The sequence below is a fragment of the Hetaerina americana genome, unplaced genomic scaffold (assembly GCF_022747635.1).
Source record: "Hetaerina americana unplaced genomic scaffold, ioHetAmer1.1.p SCAF_270, whole genome shotgun sequence".
NCBI lineage: Eukaryota > Metazoa > Arthropoda > Insecta > Odonata > Calopterygidae > Hetaerina > Hetaerina americana.
In genome coordinates, this window is record NW_027286842.1 from 98,791 (window position 1) to 121,621 (window position 22,831).

The 22,831-nt window shown below is 51.2% G+C and overlaps 7 non-coding genes and 2 pseudogenes across 7 annotated transcripts; all 9 read right to left on the reverse strand.

Annotated features, from left to right (window-relative positions):
- Nucleotides 1-783: 783 nt before the first annotated feature.
- LOC139689798 (U2 spliceosomal RNA) lies at nucleotides 784-976 on the reverse strand. The gene has a single exon (XR_011701404.1). It is a non-coding gene; the product is annotated as a U2 spliceosomal RNA (small nuclear RNA).
- A 1,513-nt stretch (nucleotides 977-2,489) lies between these two features.
- Nucleotides 2,490-2,678, reverse strand: LOC139689733 (U2 spliceosomal RNA). The gene has a single exon (XR_011701367.1). It is a non-coding gene; the product is annotated as a U2 spliceosomal RNA (small nuclear RNA).
- Nucleotides 2,679-8,213: 5,535 nt separating this feature from the next.
- LOC139689766 (U2 spliceosomal RNA) lies at nucleotides 8,214-8,319 on the reverse strand (annotated as a pseudogene).
- A 1,513-nt stretch (nucleotides 8,320-9,832) lies between these two features.
- On the reverse strand, nucleotides 9,833-10,025 carry LOC139689799 (U2 spliceosomal RNA). Its single transcript, XR_011701405.1, has one exon. It is a non-coding gene; the product is annotated as a U2 spliceosomal RNA (small nuclear RNA).
- A 1,513-nt stretch (nucleotides 10,026-11,538) lies between these two features.
- LOC139689800 (U2 spliceosomal RNA) lies at nucleotides 11,539-11,731 on the reverse strand. The gene has a single exon (XR_011701406.1). It is a non-coding gene; the product is annotated as a U2 spliceosomal RNA (small nuclear RNA).
- A 1,513-nt stretch (nucleotides 11,732-13,244) lies between these two features.
- On the reverse strand, nucleotides 13,245-13,437 carry LOC139689801 (U2 spliceosomal RNA). Its single transcript, XR_011701407.1, has one exon. It is a non-coding gene; the product is annotated as a U2 spliceosomal RNA (small nuclear RNA).
- A 1,513-nt stretch (nucleotides 13,438-14,950) lies between these two features.
- Nucleotides 14,951-15,143, reverse strand: LOC139689802 (U2 spliceosomal RNA). Its single transcript, XR_011701408.1, has one exon. It is a non-coding gene; the product is annotated as a U2 spliceosomal RNA (small nuclear RNA).
- Nucleotides 15,144-16,656: 1,513 nt separating this feature from the next.
- On the reverse strand, nucleotides 16,657-16,845 carry LOC139689734 (U2 spliceosomal RNA). The gene has a single exon (XR_011701368.1). It is a non-coding gene; the product is annotated as a U2 spliceosomal RNA (small nuclear RNA).
- Nucleotides 16,846-22,380: 5,535 nt separating this feature from the next.
- LOC139689764 (U2 spliceosomal RNA) lies at nucleotides 22,381-22,486 on the reverse strand (annotated as a pseudogene).
- Between the last annotated feature and the right edge of the window lie 345 nt (nucleotides 22,487-22,831).

A 22,831-nucleotide genomic window follows, 5' to 3' on the forward strand; every position in this document is an offset into this window, starting at 1 on the left:
TTTCCGCGAAATTCGCAAAAAATTTCTGAAAATTTTTTTGCAAAGATTTTTCCAATTTTTCCCGAGTGCTCGCGATCGGTCGTTTCCTCCGATGTATTGAGTTTCTTTTCCGTTCAATTTTTTTTCATCAAACACACACTCCTTTTACAAGAATTATCTTCGCATAAATTCTGTGGAAAGATTGGTGTTCAAAAACTAAGGTAAAAGAGTGGAACTCGCCTATTTCCGCGAGTCGATTCGCGTCGGGTCGTCTTGAATGACGCTCCTTGCCGGGAGCGCGCGCGCGCCATCTCTTCGGGGGGGGAGGTAAACAGCTGGAAGGAAGGGGCGTCACACGCCAAAGTTTGAAACGTGATCCGGCGCCTCTCTTCAACAGTTGTCGTCGTCTCCAATGATGGAATACTGAGGAGACAAGACGTTGTTGTTGTTGACGTTGCATTGAAAGCAGAAAAAATAATTGCATTATTTTCACAAAATTATATTTATTGTTACACTTACACTTTAAAGTGACGACGACTCTCTTCAGATGGGATTTTTTTTCTTCCCAAGTTTCTCTCCTTTTAATAATTCATTCCTTTTAATACTTCGTTGTGCTGCTTCAATTTGGATTACATTACTTTTGCTCCGCTCGCATGGAATAAAATCGCTTCTCTCCGCGAAAATGCAATTTCGCGAATATTTTTCCAGCCGGATCGCCTGAAATTTGCAAGTGCGAAAATAAATAATTTTCGCGGATCAATTTAAGCTTCAATCTGTTCTCATCAGCTTTTAAGTGGACCTTTTTAATGATGGGCCGATCCCGACGGTACTGCAATGCCGGGCCAACCCGCGGCAGGGATGGAGTAAACTCCGGGTACCCCGCCAATGTCCAAAAATCAGATTAATATTCTGGTCCCGCAATGCGGGACGTATCAGATATTAAGCTGATAAGAACAGATACTACACTTTGATCTTAGCCATAAGGCCGAGAAGCGATAAGGGAGCCCTTTTCTGCAATATTTACATGTGTAGGGACGACCCCGGAGCACTTGGGGCGGAGGGCGCAGGATTGGCGTAGGCGCCGCGGGGTGGCATTGGTCGGGGAGAATTCGCGTAGGATCCTGCGGGGGTGTTTCCGAAGGCTTCCTTGTTTTCCTGCAGCAAGAAAAGTTTTGGGGGGGCGCGGGGGGCAGGACGGCCGGAGCAATTGCGTCCCCGGAGTCCGGAGGCGAGACAGTAAATTGCAACGCGGAGTCCTTCGCTAGGTCGTGCCATCTCTGTGAGCGACACACGAGACGTATTGCAAGCTCTCTCCCCGCTTCCCGGGAAAGGTCGGGCGCAATTTTCAAACATTCCGAAAATGGAGGGGGGCATCCAGGACGGTAATAAAGGGCCCTTTTCGCCAGTATTCAGTGGTCGACAGTTTTTCGAAAAACGGGCTTCCTCTTCACTTCACTTCCTGTGTGGTAGAGATTTAAAATCGTGTGCTGTTCACTTACTTTGCATTAATCGTCATTAGTAAAAATACGCTTTCCTTATAAATAAATAAATACATAAATTAGGGTTTCTTCAAATATAAACAAATTAGGGTTTTCTTCAAATCGGAGAATAGGAATCGAAAAGGCTGTAAAAAAGTGGCGCTTTCAATTGCACAAGATGGAAAACCAGATTTCTCCATTGTTTATATTTTCCATTTTCTCGAAAAATATCGCGAAAATGGGCATCGATTTCCGCGAAATTCGCAAAAAATTTCTGAAAATTTTTTTGCAAAGATTTTTCCAATTTTTCCCGAGTGCTCGCGATCGGTCGTTTCCTCCGATGTATTGAGTTTCTTTTCCGTTCAATTTTTTTTCATCAAACACACACTCCTTTTACAAGAATTATCTTCGCATAAATTCTGTGGAAAGATTGGTGTTCAAAAACTAAGGTAAAAGAGTGGAACTCGCCTATTTCCGCGAGTCGATTCGCGTCGGGTCGTCTTGAATGACGCTCCTTGCCGGGAGCGCGCGCGCGCCATCTCTTCGGGGGGGGAGGTAAACAGCTGGAAGGAAGGGGCGTCACACGCCAAAGTTTGAAACGTGATCCGGCGCCTCTCTTCAACAGTTGTCGTCGTCTCCAATGATGGAATACTGAGGAGACAAGACGTTGTTGTTGTTGACGTTGCATTGAAAGCAGAAAAAATAATTGCATTATTTTCACAAAATTATATTTATTGTTACACTTACACTTTAAAGTGACGACGACTCTCTTCAGATGGGATTTTTTTTCTTCCCAAGTTTCTCTCCTTTTAATAATTCATTCCTTTTAATACTTCGTTGTGCTGCTTCAATTTGGATTACATTACTTTTGCTCCGCTCGCATGGAATAAAATCGCTTCTCTCCGCGAAAATGCAATTTCGCGAATATTTTTCCAGCCGGATCGCCTGAAATTTGCAAGTGCGAAAATAAATAATTTTCGCGGATCAATTTAAGCTTCAATCTGTTCTCATCAGCTTTTAAGTGGACCTTTTTAATGATGGGCCGATCCCGACGGTACTGCAATGCCGGGCCAACCCGCGGCAGGGATGGAGTAAACTCCGGGTACCCCGCCAATGTCCAAAAATCAGATTAATATTCTGGTCCCGCAATGCGGGACGTATCAGATATTAAGCTGATAAGAACAGATAAAAATGTTTATTTAAAATTCTTTAAATACAGAGTTTAAAATATTCAATTAGCAACTTACATATGTATATTTGATACAAGTCCGGCTCCCTCCAAGTGAGGGAGCCGGGGAACAAGTCTTTGCCCTTTTTTTTTCAGGGAATGTTTATATAGTTATACTGCTTCTCACACATTTGTTTTTTTTATATAGTACAGGTAATATGTTCACATTTTGGGGGGTTTCACTTTAGGGGGGGGTGACACTTGGGGAGCCGTTTATAAACTACGGCATTTTGTCCATTTATACACTATGGCTCATAAAAGAAAGGGGACAGAAAAGGTTTTACAAAAGAAGAAGTACGGAAAAAGGAAAAAAAAGGGAAAATGATTTTAATACGACTTCACTTTTGTCTTTATTTCAGCCTCCGGAGCCGTCCTCGTATTGTCGGTGACCCGTGATGTGCTCGACGTAGCAGTCCCGCGACCATCGGATGACGTCGCTCACCATTAGCCGCCGCATGGTGTTGCAGTATCGTCGAGGTAGGCCCAGGGATTTCAGGACGGGATCGTTCTTCGGGTCCCAAGTCCCCAGGCTTCCCACGACGATGGCGGCGACCGATGTTCTGCTTCCCTGCTGGCGGATGGTCTCTGCCAGGGCGGCATACTTCTCCTCCTTTGCGGTCCTGGCTGCCAGCAGTGCGTCGTCCGTATTCTCGAATGGGACCGCTACGTCGATCAGAGTCACAGTCTTGTCGGCCTGGTTAGTTATAACCAGGTCTGGTCTAAGAGTCGAGTCGGTGCCAGGTACTTGTTTGTTGACTCTGATTTCATCGTCACCTTTTCCCCGGCGTCCAATCAGAGCCTTGTAGAGTCGGTCTTGGACAGCGTTATGTCTACGCTGCCACGTCCTTGAATGCATTGTACAGTGGTTAATGACATGGGGCAGGGTCTCTTCCGCGTAGCCGCATCGCCGACACCGCTTGTCCCCGTTGGTTTCCCAACGGCGACAGGCATTGAGTGGGAGCAGGTCGAGCCGAGCCCTAAAGATGAACCTCCAATCACAAAACCTGGTGTACCTCCCTCCTGCCAGGAAGTGATTGGAGGCTTCAGACTTCGCCGAGGCACGAATGACTTTACCTTGGTCGGGCTTGGCGCTTACCTTGTTCAGGTAGTAGCGCCGCACCGCGACCTTCAGGGCACCCGTCAGTTGCCTCACGGCCTTCGGGGGAACCCTGATGAAAGGTGGTCGATCTTCTGAACCGTCATTCATGTCGCGGAACGAAATCTGCATCTCCTTTAGCTCGTCCGACCATCTCCAACTCAATCCAATGCGCGCGGCGATACGGCGTGACGCGGAACGAACCTGCGTGAAGAGGGAGCTGAAGTCACCGCTTTCCCTTCCAAAGTCATCCCGCAGACTACCGCTAAGGTACTCTGCGAGATCACCGGTGGTTGGCGGCCTCCTCAGCTTCCTCCGCACTACCTCCTTCAGGCGACCCCAGGCGAGCACTCTCACGTTGGGGTCACGGGAATGGAGGAGTCTATAACCCTGTACAATGGTCAAGATGTCGGTCAAGTCAGAAAGAGGGAGAAGACCTGCGCCGCCATGTTGATGGCCAATGAAGACCATCTCAGGCGATGCCCTTTTGGGCAAATGGAGCCAGCCCTTTGCGCAGGCCTTCAGCTTCTTGTCAATGTCAGTCAGATATTTTTTCTTCACGTTACCAGCCCGCAAGATGAACTCCAGTCTGGGCAGCAGGAAGATGTTGGTGGCGGCGATCTTCTGCCACGGGGCGAGGAGAGACTCGTCGATCTTGCTGACGTCCTCGCCCAAGCGCACCAGGTCCTCCTCGGGCGTCTGGTCCACGTGGAAACCGAAGGGGACCCCGAGGTACCGGTACGCCTCGCCGTCCTTCAGACTGGAGATGGCCGATCCCTGGATGGTTAGCTGGGACGGCTGCACGGGCTGGTTCGTAGAGAAATTTAGGTCCAGCGTGGCGCACTTGCTTGGCTTGAATTCTAATCCTGCTGCTGTTGCCTTCTCTCCTGCGATGGTCAGCAGGCGCTGCAGGTGCTCCTCGTCTCGGGCCACCAGCACCAAGTCGTCGGCGTATGCCAGGATGGCGATGTCCTGCCCCTGGACGACGACTCCGGACTTGCCTGCTTCTCCAGCGACCGCCCGTATCACCGGCTCCATCCCCAGATTGAAGATGGTCGGCGATAACGGGCACCCCTGCTTGACACCGGCGCAGATGTCAATGACGCCGGTGTCGCCGCTGGACGTCTTCACTACCGTGGAGCCCTTCTGCAGCTCCTCCACGGTCCTCCTCATCTCCTCAGGCAAGTCCATCCTCCTTAAGGTCTTCTGGAGGTGCTGGTGCGGAATGGACCCGAACGCGTTTCGAAGGTCAAGCCAAGCCAGTGCGATGTGGGAGTGTCTGCGTCTTGCCTCGTCGACAGCTGTCTGAAGGGTGAAATTGTGCTCGTGGCACCCCTCGAACTCCCGGAAGCCCTTTTGAGCCGGGTGCATCTTCTTCCCGCTGACCGCCCAGGATAGTATGCGGTCAGCCAGCACCCCGGCGTATAGCTTGGCGATGGTATTGCCAAGCGCAATGGGCCTCCAGTTGCCGATGTCCCGGCGGTCCCCCCCTTTGTGCAGGAGGACGGTTCGAGAGGTCTTCCACGAGGCCGGTGTTCTGGCCTCCTTCAGGCACCTGTCAAAGATTGCAGAAAGAATAAGTCCATGTCTATCGACCGCCCTCAGGTCGCCGTAGGTGAGGCCATCGGGGCCTGGAGCGGTGTTCTTCGTCCTAGACATGCGTCTCGTCACCTCTTCAGGAGTCACCCTTTCGAGGAGCAGTTTCTTCTCGGTCTCCGTTGTTCGACGGTAGACCGATTCATCATCCGTATCTTCGAAGCCCCCAATCCCGACATCCCCGTAGATTTGGCGGAAATGCTTTTCCACCTCCTCCGCGGGTATATCGCAATAGGGAGACCTCTCAGAAAGGATGCTTTCAACTGCCCTTCTGGGGTGGCTCCGGAAGAGTTTTTGTATGTCCGACGCCTTTTTGGCGTCGTAGTCCGGTACTTGTCTGCGTCTGGTCGGTGGTTTATGCGCAACGTTTCGCGGCCGAGGTGCTTCCTTTCCGTCTGCTTCCTTTGCCTCCTTTTTCCGCTCCGCCTGGATGCTGGCCACCAGTTCTTCTACCACGACCTCGAATTCTTCCCATGATTGGCCGGATGTATTGGCCAATCGGTCGAGCCACAGTTTCTCCTTCGGTCCTCCTGTGGGCCCGACAGGTCGTGGTGCTGCCAGATCTTCTGCTGCTTCTGCTGGTGGCGGATGTTCTTCATTTCCAGGCGGCGGTGACGGGATCTCAAAGTCACCGATCACGGGGGGCGGTTCCGGCTCCGGGTGTTCGGCCGGTTCAGCTGCTCTTGGTACGGAAATTTGCACCTCGGTCACGTTGGGCGGCGTTGCGCATCTAGCAGTCTCCTCGATTGCCTCCTGAAGGGGGACAATCAAGGGGGGAGGTCTTTTATGGGTCGACTTGTGGTTCGCTAATCCACGGCGGGTAGGACATGCAAAGGTGCATTGTTCGCACCGATACCGGAATGCCTCAGGTTCTTCCGCTTCCTTGCTGGTACCTCCCTTCAAGCAAGGGTGCGTGGATGGCTTGCGGCCGATAGTCTTGCCGCAGATGGAGCAGGCGTTGACGGATGTCAGTGTCAGGCCGTGCTGCTCCTTGAGGTGCCTCAGCAGGCTTCTCCTTGTCGCCGTCCACGCAGAAGCTCGGAATGACGTGGGGCATCCGGGCTCGGTGCAACCTAAGCTATCCGCCACGGGGAAGAAAACCACAAGTTGATTATCGACTCTCTTGGCCGACACCGTGGTGCCGGTCAGGAGACTCGTCGTGACCCTGTCAGTCGTCTGGGGGACGGGGGCTGTCTGGGGAGAGTCCTGGGAAGGAACCAGCGCTGGACGTCTGGCCGAGGATGAATCCGGGGGCGTCGTGAAGTCGTCGAGGGATGGGGAGGGAGGAGAGGAAGAGCGGGAGTGAGGGGGGGAATAGGTGACGTCAGAAAGGGGGGAAAAGGTCTCTAAGGGGATCTTTCGGACGCAAGAAGGAGAAGAAGAAGGAGAAGATACATTAGAATACACTGGTGAGCCATAGCGTACAAATGGACGGGGACGGCGCGTCCTTAGCGGCGAATCGCATTCGGGCGCGCCGCCGGGTGACCTAGGGGGGGCGGGGGGAGTAGTGGGGGAGCCGGGCGCTGATGCCTCGGCTCTCCTCCTTCGCAAAGTACGAGAGGAGGATGGGGGGGCGGAGGTTTTGGCACCCGGTGTTTCCGGGGCTTTTTTCGCGGCCCCCGCCCCCCCGTTTTTACGGGGGGGACGTGGGGGCATTGGGGGTTGTTAGCGCATGGGGAGGGGCCGGGGGGCACTCTTCCGCGGTCTTAAGGACCGTGGAAGAAGTTTAATTAAATCGTTAATTAAATCGTCCTTTTAAGGACGGGAAAAGGAAAAATTGTCCTTTTAAGGGCTATAAAAATTTCTAAGGACATTAACAATGGCCAAAAGGTAACAACGGGGGTACGGGGGGTCTTTTCCGCGGCCTGAAGGGCCGCGAAATAGAAAATTACAATTTTCAAACTTTTGAAATGCGCGGCGGCGTCCGCCTGGAGAAAGTTCAGGCGGCCGCCGAGGGTTGGCGCTGAGGGCGCACTACCACGCTTCTCGGCCCTTCTGGGCGGGACCGGGAGGAGATTTGAATGTTTTAGGGAGTTTTCCTGTCGCAACTGTGAAAGATGACGTCTTTCACCGAGTATTGCGATCAGTGGAGGAATGAGTGGTAATTCCGTCGGGCGTGAGGCGCGCCGAGCGTGAATTTACCAACGGGATGGCGGGAAAAGCGGAAAAACGGGTCTTGGCGAAGCGCGCGCCGTTTGAATCGCCCGCTCTGCGTCGGTCCTTACGGGACTCGACGGAGGGCGTCCCCTGGTGCCCTGAGGGGGCCGGGGAGGAGGGGGGAGAATTAAATTATTCACCACCGATCGGGCGTGACGCGCCCGCGGATCGGGGGAAGCGAGGGAAACCTGGTGCACACTACACCGGCCTGGAAGAGGCCTGGCGCTGCACCAGGGGTCGGGGGCGGCTTGGTGCTCAAACTACCGGTCCAGAAGGGACCCGGCAGTGCACCAGGGGACGGGGGAAACCCGGTGCTTAGGCTGCCGGTCCAGAAGGGATCCGGCAGTGCGCCCGGGGGAGGGGGGCTTTGATACGGCGTCGGATCTGAAGGATCCGGTGCCAGCCCGGGGGATATTCGCCCAGAAGGGGCGATTCGGATGATCCGTAGTGGATCCGGGGAGCCCAGAAGGGGCATTGGGTCCCACGGCCCGCCTTGAGGAGGCAATGGACCGTGGGGCCATTGGGGGAGGGGGGGGAGAAAGAGGGGAAGTGAGCAGAGCAGGCGCCTAGTGTCCTGTTACCCCTTCTCTCTGAGAGTATCCCGGGGGGCTTACCACTGGTGGGGGCCCATCCGGGACTCTTCAGAGAGGCACGGAAACGAAAGTGTAGCTGTTCATGAAAAAGATCGGGAGGAAAATTTACGTTAAAAAATACAAATCAAAGGAAATTAAGCTGATAAGAACAGATACTACACTTTGATCTTAGCCATAAGGCCGAGAAGCGATAAGGGAGCCCTTTTCTGCAATATTTACATGTGTAGGGACGACCCCGGAGCACTTGGGGCGGAGGGCGCAGGATTGGCGTAGGCGCCGCGGGGTGGCATTGGTCGGGGAGAATTCGCGTAGGATCCTGCGGGGGTGTTTCCGAAGGCTTCCTTGTTTTCCTGCAGCAAGAAAAGTTTTGGGGGGGCGCGGGGGGCAGGACGGCCGGAGCAATTGCGTCCCCGGAGTCCGGAGGCGAGACAGTAAATTGCAACGCGGAGTCCTTCGCTAGGTCGTGCCATCTCTGTGAGCGACACACGAGACGTATTGCAAGCTCTCTCCCCGCTTCCCGGGAAAGGTCGGGCGCAATTTTCAAACATTCCGAAAATGGAGGGGGGCATCCAGGACGGTAATAAAGGGCCCTTTTCGCCAGTATTCAGTGGTCGACAGTTTTTCGAAAAACGGGCTTCCTCTTCACTTCACTTCCTGTGTGGTAGAGATTTAAAATCGTGTGCTGTTCACTTACTTTGCATTAATCGTCATTAGTAAAAATACGCTTTCCTTATAAATAAATAAATACATAAATTAGGGTTTCTTCAAATATAAACAAATTAGGGTTTTCTTCAAATCGGAGAATAGGAATCGAAAAGGCTGTAAAAAAGTGGCGCTTTCAATTGCACAAGATGGAAAACCAGATTTCTCCATTGTTTATATTTTCCATTTTCTCGAAAAATATCGCGAAAATGGGCATCGATTTCCGCGAAATTCGCAAAAAATTTCTGAAAATTTTTTTGCAAAGATTTTTCCAATTTTTCCCGAGTGCTCGCGATCGGTCGTTTCCTCCGATGTATTGAGTTTCTTTTCCGTTCAATTTTTTTTCATCAAACACACACTCCTTTTACAAGAATTATCTTCGCATAAATTCTGTGGAAAGATTGGTGTTCAAAAACTAAGGTAAAAGAGTGGAACTCGCCTATTTCCGCGAGTCGATTCGCGTCGGGTCGTCTTGAATGACGCTCCTTGCCGGGAGCGCGCGCGCGCCATCTCTTCGGGGGGGGAGGTAAACAGCTGGAAGGAAGGGGCGTCACACGCCAAAGTTTGAAACGTGATCCGGCGCCTCTCTTCAACAGTTGTCGTCGTCTCCAATGATGGAATACTGAGGAGACAAGACGTTGTTGTTGTTGACGTTGCATTGAAAGCAGAAAAAATAATTGCATTATTTTCACAAAATTATATTTATTGTTACACTTACACTTTAAAGTGACGACGACTCTCTTCAGATGGGATTTTTTTTCTTCCCAAGTTTCTCTCCTTTTAATAATTCATTCCTTTTAATACTTCGTTGTGCTGCTTCAATTTGGATTACATTACTTTTGCTCCGCTCGCATGGAATAAAATCGCTTCTCTCCGCGAAAATGCAATTTCGCGAATATTTTTCCAGCCGGATCGCCTGAAATTTGCAAGTGCGAAAATAAATAATTTTCGCGGATCAATTTAAGCTTCAATCTGTTCTCATCAGCTTTTAAGTGGACCTTTTTAATGATGGGCCGATCCCGACGGTACTGCAATGCCGGGCCAACCCGCGGCAGGGATGGAGTAAACTCCGGGTACCCCGCCAATGTCCAAAAATCAGATTAATATTCTGGTCCCGCAATGCGGGACGTATCAGATATTAAGCTGATAAGAACAGATACTACACTTTGATCTTAGCCATAAGGCCGAGAAGCGATAAGGGAGCCCTTTTCTGCAATATTTACATGTGTAGGGACGACCCCGGAGCACTTGGGGCGGAGGGCGCAGGATTGGCGTAGGCGCCGCGGGGTGGCATTGGTCGGGGAGAATTCGCGTAGGATCCTGCGGGGGTGTTTCCGAAGGCTTCCTTGTTTTCCTGCAGCAAGAAAAGTTTTGGGGGGGCGCGGGGGGCAGGACGGCCGGAGCAATTGCGTCCCCGGAGTCCGGAGGCGAGACAGTAAATTGCAACGCGGAGTCCTTCGCTAGGTCGTGCCATCTCTGTGAGCGACACACGAGACGTATTGCAAGCTCTCTCCCCGCTTCCCGGGAAAGGTCGGGCGCAATTTTCAAACATTCCGAAAATGGAGGGGGGCATCCAGGACGGTAATAAAGGGCCCTTTTCGCCAGTATTCAGTGGTCGACAGTTTTTCGAAAAACGGGCTTCCTCTTCACTTCACTTCCTGTGTGGTAGAGATTTAAAATCGTGTGCTGTTCACTTACTTTGCATTAATCGTCATTAGTAAAAATACGCTTTCCTTATAAATAAATAAATACATAAATTAGGGTTTCTTCAAATATAAACAAATTAGGGTTTTCTTCAAATCGGAGAATAGGAATCGAAAAGGCTGTAAAAAAGTGGCGCTTTCAATTGCACAAGATGGAAAACCAGATTTCTCCATTGTTTATATTTTCCATTTTCTCGAAAAATATCGCGAAAATGGGCATCGATTTCCGCGAAATTCGCAAAAAATTTCTGAAAATTTTTTTGCAAAGATTTTTCCAATTTTTCCCGAGTGCTCGCGATCGGTCGTTTCCTCCGATGTATTGAGTTTCTTTTCCGTTCAATTTTTTTTCATCAAACACACACTCCTTTTACAAGAATTATCTTCGCATAAATTCTGTGGAAAGATTGGTGTTCAAAAACTAAGGTAAAAGAGTGGAACTCGCCTATTTCCGCGAGTCGATTCGCGTCGGGTCGTCTTGAATGACGCTCCTTGCCGGGAGCGCGCGCGCGCCATCTCTTCGGGGGGGGAGGTAAACAGCTGGAAGGAAGGGGCGTCACACGCCAAAGTTTGAAACGTGATCCGGCGCCTCTCTTCAACAGTTGTCGTCGTCTCCAATGATGGAATACTGAGGAGACAAGACGTTGTTGTTGTTGACGTTGCATTGAAAGCAGAAAAAATAATTGCATTATTTTCACAAAATTATATTTATTGTTACACTTACACTTTAAAGTGACGACGACTCTCTTCAGATGGGATTTTTTTTCTTCCCAAGTTTCTCTCCTTTTAATAATTCATTCCTTTTAATACTTCGTTGTGCTGCTTCAATTTGGATTACATTACTTTTGCTCCGCTCGCATGGAATAAAATCGCTTCTCTCCGCGAAAATGCAATTTCGCGAATATTTTTCCAGCCGGATCGCCTGAAATTTGCAAGTGCGAAAATAAATAATTTTCGCGGATCAATTTAAGCTTCAATCTGTTCTCATCAGCTTTTAAGTGGACCTTTTTAATGATGGGCCGATCCCGACGGTACTGCAATGCCGGGCCAACCCGCGGCAGGGATGGAGTAAACTCCGGGTACCCCGCCAATGTCCAAAAATCAGATTAATATTCTGGTCCCGCAATGCGGGACGTATCAGATATTAAGCTGATAAGAACAGATACTACACTTTGATCTTAGCCATAAGGCCGAGAAGCGATAAGGGAGCCCTTTTCTGCAATATTTACATGTGTAGGGACGACCCCGGAGCACTTGGGGCGGAGGGCGCAGGATTGGCGTAGGCGCCGCGGGGTGGCATTGGTCGGGGAGAATTCGCGTAGGATCCTGCGGGGGTGTTTCCGAAGGCTTCCTTGTTTTCCTGCAGCAAGAAAAGTTTTGGGGGGGCGCGGGGGGCAGGACGGCCGGAGCAATTGCGTCCCCGGAGTCCGGAGGCGAGACAGTAAATTGCAACGCGGAGTCCTTCGCTAGGTCGTGCCATCTCTGTGAGCGACACACGAGACGTATTGCAAGCTCTCTCCCCGCTTCCCGGGAAAGGTCGGGCGCAATTTTCAAACATTCCGAAAATGGAGGGGGGCATCCAGGACGGTAATAAAGGGCCCTTTTCGCCAGTATTCAGTGGTCGACAGTTTTTCGAAAAACGGGCTTCCTCTTCACTTCACTTCCTGTGTGGTAGAGATTTAAAATCGTGTGCTGTTCACTTACTTTGCATTAATCGTCATTAGTAAAAATACGCTTTCCTTATAAATAAATAAATACATAAATTAGGGTTTCTTCAAATATAAACAAATTAGGGTTTTCTTCAAATCGGAGAATAGGAATCGAAAAGGCTGTAAAAAAGTGGCGCTTTCAATTGCACAAGATGGAAAACCAGATTTCTCCATTGTTTATATTTTCCATTTTCTCGAAAAATATCGCGAAAATGGGCATCGATTTCCGCGAAATTCGCAAAAAATTTCTGAAAATTTTTTTGCAAAGATTTTTCCAATTTTTCCCGAGTGCTCGCGATCGGTCGTTTCCTCCGATGTATTGAGTTTCTTTTCCGTTCAATTTTTTTTCATCAAACACACACTCCTTTTACAAGAATTATCTTCGCATAAATTCTGTGGAAAGATTGGTGTTCAAAAACTAAGGTAAAAGAGTGGAACTCGCCTATTTCCGCGAGTCGATTCGCGTCGGGTCGTCTTGAATGACGCTCCTTGCCGGGAGCGCGCGCGCGCCATCTCTTCGGGGGGGGAGGTAAACAGCTGGAAGGAAGGGGCGTCACACGCCAAAGTTTGAAACGTGATCCGGCGCCTCTCTTCAACAGTTGTCGTCGTCTCCAATGATGGAATACTGAGGAGACAAGACGTTGTTGTTGTTGACGTTGCATTGAAAGCAGAAAAAATAATTGCATTATTTTCACAAAATTATATTTATTGTTACACTTACACTTTAAAGTGACGACGACTCTCTTCAGATGGGATTTTTTTTCTTCCCAAGTTTCTCTCCTTTTAATAATTCATTCCTTTTAATACTTCGTTGTGCTGCTTCAATTTGGATTACATTACTTTTGCTCCGCTCGCATGGAATAAAATCGCTTCTCTCCGCGAAAATGCAATTTCGCGAATATTTTTCCAGCCGGATCGCCTGAAATTTGCAAGTGCGAAAATAAATAATTTTCGCGGATCAATTTAAGCTTCAATCTGTTCTCATCAGCTTTTAAGTGGACCTTTTTAATGATGGGCCGATCCCGACGGTACTGCAATGCCGGGCCAACCCGCGGCAGGGATGGAGTAAACTCCGGGTACCCCGCCAATGTCCAAAAATCAGATTAATATTCTGGTCCCGCAATGCGGGACGTATCAGATATTAAGCTGATAAGAACAGATACTACACTTTGATCTTAGCCATAAGGCCGAGAAGCGATAAGGGAGCCCTTTTCTGCAATATTTACATGTGTAGGGACGACCCCGGAGCACTTGGGGCGGAGGGCGCAGGATTGGCGTAGGCGCCGCGGGGTGGCATTGGTCGGGGAGAATTCGCGTAGGATCCTGCGGGGGTGTTTCCGAAGGCTTCCTTGTTTTCCTGCAGCAAGAAAAGTTTTGGGGGGGCGCGGGGGGCAGGACGGCCGGAGCAATTGCGTCCCCGGAGTCCGGAGGCGAGACAGTAAATTGCAACGCGGAGTCCTTCGCTAGGTCGTGCCATCTCTGTGAGCGACACACGAGACGTATTGCAAGCTCTCTCCCCGCTTCCCGGGAAAGGTCGGGCGCAATTTTCAAACATTCCGAAAATGGAGGGGGGCATCCAGGACGGTAATAAAGGGCCCTTTTCGCCAGTATTCAGTGGTCGACAGTTTTTCGAAAAACGGGCTTCCTCTTCACTTCACTTCCTGTGTGGTAGAGATTTAAAATCGTGTGCTGTTCACTTACTTTGCATTAATCGTCATTAGTAAAAATACGCTTTCCTTATAAATAAATAAATACATAAATTAGGGTTTCTTCAAATATAAACAAATTAGGGTTTTCTTCAAATCGGAGAATAGGAATCGAAAAGGCTGTAAAAAAGTGGCGCTTTCAATTGCACAAGATGGAAAACCAGATTTCTCCATTGTTTATATTTTCCATTTTCTCGAAAAATATCGCGAAAATGGGCATCGATTTCCGCGAAATTCGCAAAAAATTTCTGAAAATTTTTTTGCAAAGATTTTTCCAATTTTTCCCGAGTGCTCGCGATCGGTCGTTTCCTCCGATGTATTGAGTTTCTTTTCCGTTCAATTTTTTTTCATCAAACACACACTCCTTTTACAAGAATTATCTTCGCATAAATTCTGTGGAAAGATTGGTGTTCAAAAACTAAGGTAAAAGAGTGGAACTCGCCTATTTCCGCGAGTCGATTCGCGTCGGGTCGTCTTGAATGACGCTCCTTGCCGGGAGCGCGCGCGCGCCATCTCTTCGGGGGGGGAGGTAAACAGCTGGAAGGAAGGGGCGTCACACGCCAAAGTTTGAAACGTGATCCGGCGCCTCTCTTCAACAGTTGTCGTCGTCTCCAATGATGGAATACTGAGGAGACAAGACGTTGTTGTTGTTGACGTTGCATTGAAAGCAGAAAAAATAATTGCATTATTTTCACAAAATTATATTTATTGTTACACTTACACTTTAAAGTGACGACGACTCTCTTCAGATGGGATTTTTTTTCTTCCCAAGTTTCTCTCCTTTTAATAATTCATTCCTTTTAATACTTCGTTGTGCTGCTTCAATTTGGATTACATTACTTTTGCTCCGCTCGCATGGAATAAAATCGCTTCTCTCCGCGAAAATGCAATTTCGCGAATATTTTTCCAGCCGGATCGCCTGAAATTTGCAAGTGCGAAAATAAATAATTTTCGCGGATCAATTTAAGCTTCAATCTGTTCTCATCAGCTTTTAAGTGGACCTTTTTAATGATGGGCCGATCCCGACGGTACTGCAATGCCGGGCCAACCCGCGGCAGGGATGGAGTAAACTCCGGGTACCCCGCCAATGTCCAAAAATCAGATTAATATTCTGGTCCCGCAATGCGGGACGTATCAGATATTAAGCTGATAAGAACAGATACTACACTTTGATCTTAGCCATAAGGCCGAGAAGCGATAAGGGAGCCCTTTTCTGCAATATTTACATGTGTAGGGACGACCCCGGAGCACTTGGGGCGGAGGGCGCAGGATTGGCGTAGGCGCCGCGGGGTGGCATTGGTCGGGGAGAATTCGCGTAGGATCCTGCGGGGGTGTTTCCGAAGGCTTCCTTGTTTTCCTGCAGCAAGAAAAGTTTTGGGGGGGCGCGGGGGGCAGGACGGCCGGAGCAATTGCGTCCCCGGAGTCCGGAGGCGAGACAGTAAATTGCAACGCGGAGTCCTTCGCTAGGTCGTGCCATCTCTGTGAGCGACACACGAGACGTATTGCAAGCTCTCTCCCCGCTTCCCGGGAAAGGTCGGGCGCAATTTTCAAACATTCCGAAAATGGAGGGGGGCATCCAGGACGGTAATAAAGGGCCCTTTTCGCCAGTATTCAGTGGTCGACAGTTTTTCGAAAAACGGGCTTCCTCTTCACTTCACTTCCTGTGTGGTAGAGATTTAAAATCGTGTGCTGTTCACTTACTTTGCATTAATCGTCATTAGTAAAAATACGCTTTCCTTATAAATAAATAAATACATAAATTAGGGTTTCTTCAAATATAAACAAATTAGGGTTTTCTTCAAATCGGAGAATAGGAATCGAAAAGGCTGTAAAAAAGTGGCGCTTTCAATTGCACAAGATGGAAAACCAGATTTCTCCATTGTTTATATTTTCCATTTTCTCGAAAAATATCGCGAAAATGGGCATCGATTTCCGCGAAATTCGCAAAAAATTTCTGAAAATTTTTTTGCAAAGATTTTTCCAATTTTTCCCGAGTGCTCGCGATCGGTCGTTTCCTCCGATGTATTGAGTTTCTTTTCCGTTCAATTTTTTTTCATCAAACACACACTCCTTTTACAAGAATTATCTTCGCATAAATTCTGTGGAAAGATTGGTGTTCAAAAACTAAGGTAAAAGAGTGGAACTCGCCTATTTCCGCGAGTCGATTCGCGTCGGGTCGTCTTGAATGACGCTCCTTGCCGGGAGCGCGCGCGCGCCATCTCTTCGGGGGGGGAGGTAAACAGCTGGAAGGAAGGGGCGTCACACGCCAAAGTTTGAAACGTGATCCGGCGCCTCTCTTCAACAGTTGTCGTCGTCTCCAATGATGGAATACTGAGGAGACAAGACGTTGTTGTTGTTGACGTTGCATTGAAAGCAGAAAAAATAATTGCATTATTTTCACAAAATTATATTTATTGTTACACTTACACTTTAAAGTGACGACGACTCTCTTCAGATGGGATTTTTTTTCTTCCCAAGTTTCTCTCCTTTTAATAATTCATTCCTTTTAATACTTCGTTGTGCTGCTTCAATTTGGATTACATTACTTTTGCTCCGCTCGCATGGAATAAAATCGCTTCTCTCCGCGAAAATGCAATTTCGCGAATATTTTTCCAGCCGGATCGCCTGAAATTTGCAAGTGCGAAAATAAATAATTTTCGCGGATCAATTTAAGCTTCAATCTGTTCTCATCAGCTTTTAAGTGGACCTTTTTAATGATGGGCCGATCCCGACGGTACTGCAATGCCGGGCCAACCCGCGGCAGGGATGGAGTAAACTCCGGGTACCCCGCCAATGTCCAAAAATCAGATTAATATTCTGGTCCCGCAATGCGGGACGTATCAGATATTAAGCTGATAAGAACAGATAAAAATGTTTATTTAAAATTCTTTAAATACAGAGTTTAAAATATTCAATTAGCAACTTACATATGTATATTTGATACAAGTCCGGCTCCCTCCAAGTGAGGGAGCCGGGGAACAAGTCTTTGCCCTTTTTTTTTCAGGGAATGTTTATATAGTTATACTGCTTCTCACACATTTGTTTTTTTTATATAGTACAGGTAATATGTTCACATTTTGGGGGGTTTCACTTTAGGGGGGGGTGACACTTGGGGAGCCGTTTATAAACTACGGCATTTTGTCCATTTATACACTATGGCTCATAAAAGAAAGGGGACAGAAAAGGTTTTACAAAAGAAGAAGTACGGAAAAAGGAAAAAAAAGGGAAAATGATTTTAATACGACTTCACTTTTGTCTTTATTTCAGCCTCCGGAGCCGTCCTCGTATTGTCGGTGACCCGTGATGTGCTCGACGTAGCAGTCCCGCGACCATCGGATGACGTCGCTCACCATTAGCCGCCGCATGGTGTTGCAGTATCGTCGAGGTAGGCCCAGGGATTTCAGGACGGGATCGTTCTTCGGGTCCCAAGTCCCCAGGCTTCCCACGACGATGGCGGCGACCGATGTTCTGCTTCCCTGCTGGCGGATGGTCTCTGCCAGGGCGGCATACTTCTCCTCCTTTGCGGTCCTGGCTGCCAGCAGTGCGTCGTCCGTATTCTCGAATGGGACCGCTACGTCGATCAGAGTCACAGTCTTGTCGGCCTGGTTAGTTATAACCAGGTCTGGTCTAAGAGTCGAGTCGGTGCCAGGTACTTGTTTGTTGACTCTGATTTCATCGTCACCTTTTCCCCGGCGTCCAATCAGAGCCTTGTAGAGTCGGTCTTGGACAGCGTTATGTCTACGCTGCCACGTCCTTGAATGCATTGTACAGTGGTTAATGACATGGGGCAGGGTCTCTTCCGCGTAGCCGCATCGCCGACACCGCTTGTCCCCGTTGGTTTCCCAACGGCGACAGGCATTGAGTGGGAGCAGGTCGAGCCGAGCCCTAAAGATGAACCTCCAATCACAAAACCTGGTGTACCTCCCTCCTGCCAGGAAGTGATTGGAGGCTTCAGACTTCGCCGAGGCACGAATGACTTTACCTTGGTCGGGCTTGGCGCTTACCTTGTTCAGGTAGTAGCGCCGCACCGCGACCTTCAGGGCACCCGTCAGTTGCCTCACGGCCTTCGGGGGAACCCTGATGAAAGGTGGTCGATCTTCTGAACCGTCATTCATGTCGCGGAACGAAATCTGCATCTCCTTTAGCTCGTCCGACCATCTCCAACTCAATCCAATGCGCGCGGCGATACGGCGTGACGCGGAACGAACCTGCGTGAAGAGGGAGCTGAAGTCACCGCTTTCCCTTCCAAAGTCATCCCGCAGACTACCGCTAAGGTACTCTGCGAGATCACCGGTGGTTGGCGGCCTCCTCAGCTTCCTCCGCACTACCTCCTTCAGGCGACCCCAGGCGAGCACTCTCACGTTGGGGTCACGGGAATGGAGGAGTCTATAACCCTGTACAATGGTCAAGATGTCGGTCAAGTCAGAAAGAGGGAGAAGACCTGCGCCGCCATGTTGATGGCCAATGAAGACCATCTCAGGCGATGCCCTTTTGGGCAAATGGAGCCAGCCCTTTGCGCAGGCCTTCAGCTTCTTGTCAATGTCAGTCAGATATTTTTTCTTTACGTTACCAGCCCGCAAGATGAACTCCAGTCTGGGCAGCAGGAAGATGTTGGTGGCGGCGATCTTCTGCCACGGGGCGAGGAGAGACTCGTCGATCTTGCTGACGTCCTCGCCCAAGCGCACCAGGTCCTCCTCGGGCGTCTGGTCCACGTGGAAACCGAAGGGGACCCCGAGGTACCGGTACGCCTCGCCGTCCTTCAGACTGGAGATGGCCGATCCCTGGATGGTTAGCTGGGACGGCTGCACGGGCTGGTTCGTAGAGAAATTTAGGTCCAGCGTGGCGCACTTGCTTGGCTTGAATTCTAATCCTGCTGCTGTTGCCTTCTCTCCTGCGATGGTCAGCAGGCGCTGCAGGTGCTCCTCGTCTCGGGCCACCAGCACCAAGTCGTCGGCGTATGCCAGGATGGCGATGTCCTGCCCCTGGACGACGACTCCGGACTTGCCTGCTTCTCCAGCGACCGCCCGTATCACCGGCTCCATCCCCAGATTGAAGATGGTCGGCGATAACGGGCACCCCTGCTTGACACCGGCGCAGATGTCAATGACGCCGGTGTCGCCGCTGGACGTCTTCACTACCGTGGAGCCCTTCTGCAGCTCCTCCACGGTCCTCCTCATCTCCTCAGGCAAGTCCATCCTCCTTAAGGTCTTCTGGAGGTGCTGGTGCGGAATGGACCCGAACGCGTTTCGAAGGTCAAGCCAAGCCAGTGCGATGTGGGAGTGTCTGCGTCTTGCCTCGTCGACAGCTGTCTGAAGGGTGAAATTGTGCTCGTGGCACCCCTCGAACTCCCGGAAGCCCTTTTGAGCCGGGTGCATCTTCTTCCCGCTGACCGCCCAGGATAGTATGCGGTCAGCCAGCACCCCGGCGTATAGCTTGGCGATGGTATTGCCAAGCGCAATGGGCCTCCAGTTGCCGATGTCCCGGCGGTCCCCCCCTTTGTGCAGGAGGACGGTTCGAGAGGTCTTCCACGAGGCCGGTGTTCTGGCCTCCTTCAGGCACCTGTCAAAGATTGCAGAAAGAATAAGTCCATGTCTATCGACCGCCCTCAGGTCGCCGTAGGTGAGGCCATCGGGGCCTGGAGCGGTGTTCTTCGTCCTAGACATGCGTCTCGTCACCTCTTCAGGAGTCACCCTTTCGAGGAGCAGTTTCTTCTCGGTCTCCGTTGTTCGACGGTAGACCGATTCATCATCCGTATCTTCGAAGCCCCCAATCCCGACATCCCCGTAGATTTGGCGGAAATGCTTTTCCACCTCCTCCGCGGGTATATCGCAATAGGGAGACCTCTCAGAAAGGATGCTTTCAACTGCCCTTCTGGGGTGGCTCCGGAAGAGTTTTTGTATGTCCGACGCCTTTTTGGCGTCGTAGTCCGGTACTTGTCTGCGTCTGGTCGGTGGTTTATGCGCAACGTTTCGCGGCCGAGGTGCTTCCTTTCCGTCTGCTTTCTTTGCCTCCTTTTTCCGCTCCGCCTGGATGCTGGCCACCAGTTCTTCTACCACGACCTCGAATTCTTCCCATGATTGGCCGGATGTATTGGCCAATCGGTCGAGCCACAGTTTCTCCTTCGGTCCTCCTGTGGGCCCGACAGGTCGTGGTGCTGCCAGATCTTCTGCTGCTTCTGCTGGTGGCGGATGTTCTTCATTTCCAGGCGGCGGTGACGGGATCTCAAAGTCACCGATCACGGGGGGCGGTTCCGGCTCCGGGTGTTCGGCCGGTTCAGCTGCTCTTGGTACGGAAATTTGCACCTCGGTCACGTTGGGCGGCGTTGCGCATCTAGCAGTCTCCTCGATTGCCTCCTGAAGGGGGACAATCAAGGGGGGAGGTCTTTTATGGGTCGACTTGTGGTTCGCTAATCCACGGCGGGTAGGACATGCAAAGGTGCATTGTTCGCACCGATACCGGAATGCCTCAGGTTCTTCCGCTTCCTTGCTGGTACCTCCCTTCAAGCAAGGGTGCGTGGATGGCTTGCGGCCGATAGTCTTGCCGCAGATGGAGCAGGCGTTGACGGATGTCAGTGTCAGGCCGTGCTGCTCCTTGAGGTGCCTCAGCAGGCTTCTCCTTGTCGCCGTCCACGCAGAAGCTCGGAATGACGTGGGGCATCCGGGCTCGGTGCAACCTAAGCTATCCGCCACGGGGAAGAAAACCACAAGTTGATTATCGACTCTCTTGGCCGACACCGTGGTGCCGGTCAGGAGACTCGTCGTGACCCTGTCAGTCGTCTGGGGGACGGGGGCTGTCTGGGGAGAGTCCTGGGAAGGAACCAGCGCTGGACGTCTGGCCGAGGATGAATCCGGGGGCGTCGTGAAGTCGTCGAGGGATGGGGAGGGAGGAGAGGAAGAGCGGGAGTGAGGGGGGGAATAGGTGACGTCAGAAAGGGGGGAAAAGGTCTCTAAGGGGATCTTTCGGACGCAAGAAGGAGAAGAAGAAGGAGAAGATACATTAGAATACACTGGTGAGCCATAGCGTACAAATGGACGGGGACGGCGCGTCCTTAGCGGCGAATCGCATTCGGGCGCGCCGCCGGGTGACCTAGGGGGGGCGGGGGGAGTAGTGGGGGAGCCGGGCGCTGATGCCTCGGCTCTCCTCCTTCGCAAAGTACGAGAGGAGGATGGGGGGGCGGAGGTTTTGGCACCCGGTGTTTCCGGGGCTTTTTTCGCGGCCCCCGCCCCCCCGTTTTTACGGGGGGGACGTGGGGGCATTGGGGGTTGTTAGCGCATGGGGAGGGGCCGGGGGGCACTCTTCCGCGGTCTTAAGGACCGTGGAAGAAGTTTAATTAAATCGTTAATTAAATCGTCCTTTTAAGGACGGGAAAAGGAAAAATTGTCCTTTTAAGGGCTATAAAAATTTCTAAGGACATTAACAATGGCCAAAAGGTAACAACGGGGGTACGGGGGGTCTTTTCCGCGGCCTGAAGGGCCGCGAAATAGAAAATTACAATTTTCAAACTTTTGAAATGCGCGGCGGCGTCCGCCTGGAGAAAGTTCAGGCGGCCGCCGAGGGTTGGCGCTGAGGGCGCACTACCACGCTTCTCGGCCCTTCTGGGCGGGACCGGGAGGAGATTTGAATGTTTTAGGGAGTTTTCCTGTCGCAACTGTGAAAGATGACGTCTTTCACCGAGTATTGCGATCAGGGGAGGAATGAGTGGTAATTCCGTCGGGCGTGAGGCGCGCCGAGCGTGAATTTACCAACGGGATGGCGGGAAAAGCGGAAAAACGGGTCTTGGCGAAGCGCGCGCCGTTTGAATCGCCCGCTCTGCGTCGGTCCTTACGGGACTCGACGGAGGGCGTCCCCTGGTGCCCTGAGGGGGCCGGGGAGGAGGGGGGAGAATTAAATTATTCACCACCGATCGGGCGTGACGCGCCCGCGGATCGGGGGAAGCGAGGGAAACCTGGTGCACACTACACCGGCCTGGAAGAGGCCTGGCGCTGCACCAGGGGTCGGGGGCGGCTTGGTGCTCAAACTACCGGTCCAGAAGGGACCCGGCAGTGCACCAGGGGACGGGGGAAACCCGGTGCTTAGGCTGCCGGTCCAGAAGGGATCCGGCAGTGCGCCCGGGGGAGGGGGGCTTTGATACGGCGTCGGATCTGAAGGATCCGGTGCCAGCCCGGGGGATATTCGCCCAGAAGGGGCGATTCGGATGATCCGTAGTGGATCCGGGGAGCCCAGAAGGGGCATTGGGTCCCACGGCCCGCCTTGAGGAGGCAATGGACCGTGGGGCCATTGGGGGAGGGGGGGGAGAAAGAGGGGAAGTGAGCAGAGCAGGCGCCTAGTGTCCTGTTACCCCTTCTCTCTGAGAGTATCCCGGGGGGCTTACCACTGGTGGGGGCCCATCCGGGACTCTTCAGAGAGGCACGGAAACGAAAGTGTAGCTGTTCATGAAAGAGATCGGGAGGAAAATTTACGTTAAAAAATACAAATCAAAGGAAATTAAGCTGATAAGAACAGATACTACACTTTGATCTTAGCCATAAGGCCGAGAAGCGATAAGGGAGCCCTTTTCTGCAATATTTACATGTGTAGGGACGACCCCGGAGCACTTGGGGCGGAGGGCGCAGGATTGGCGTAGGCGCCGCGGGGTGGCATTGGTCGGGGAGAATTCGCGTAGGATCCTGCGGGGGTGTTTCCGAAGGCTTCCTTGTTTTCCTGCAGCAAGAAAAGTTTTGGGGGGGCGCGGGGGGCAGGACGGCCGGAGCAATTGCGTCCCCGGAGTCCGGAGGCGAGACAGTAAATTGCAACGCGGAGTCCTTCGCTAGGTCGTGCCATCTCTGTGAGCGACACACGAGACGTATTGCAAGCTCTCTCCCCGCTTCCCGGGAAAGGTCGGGCGCAA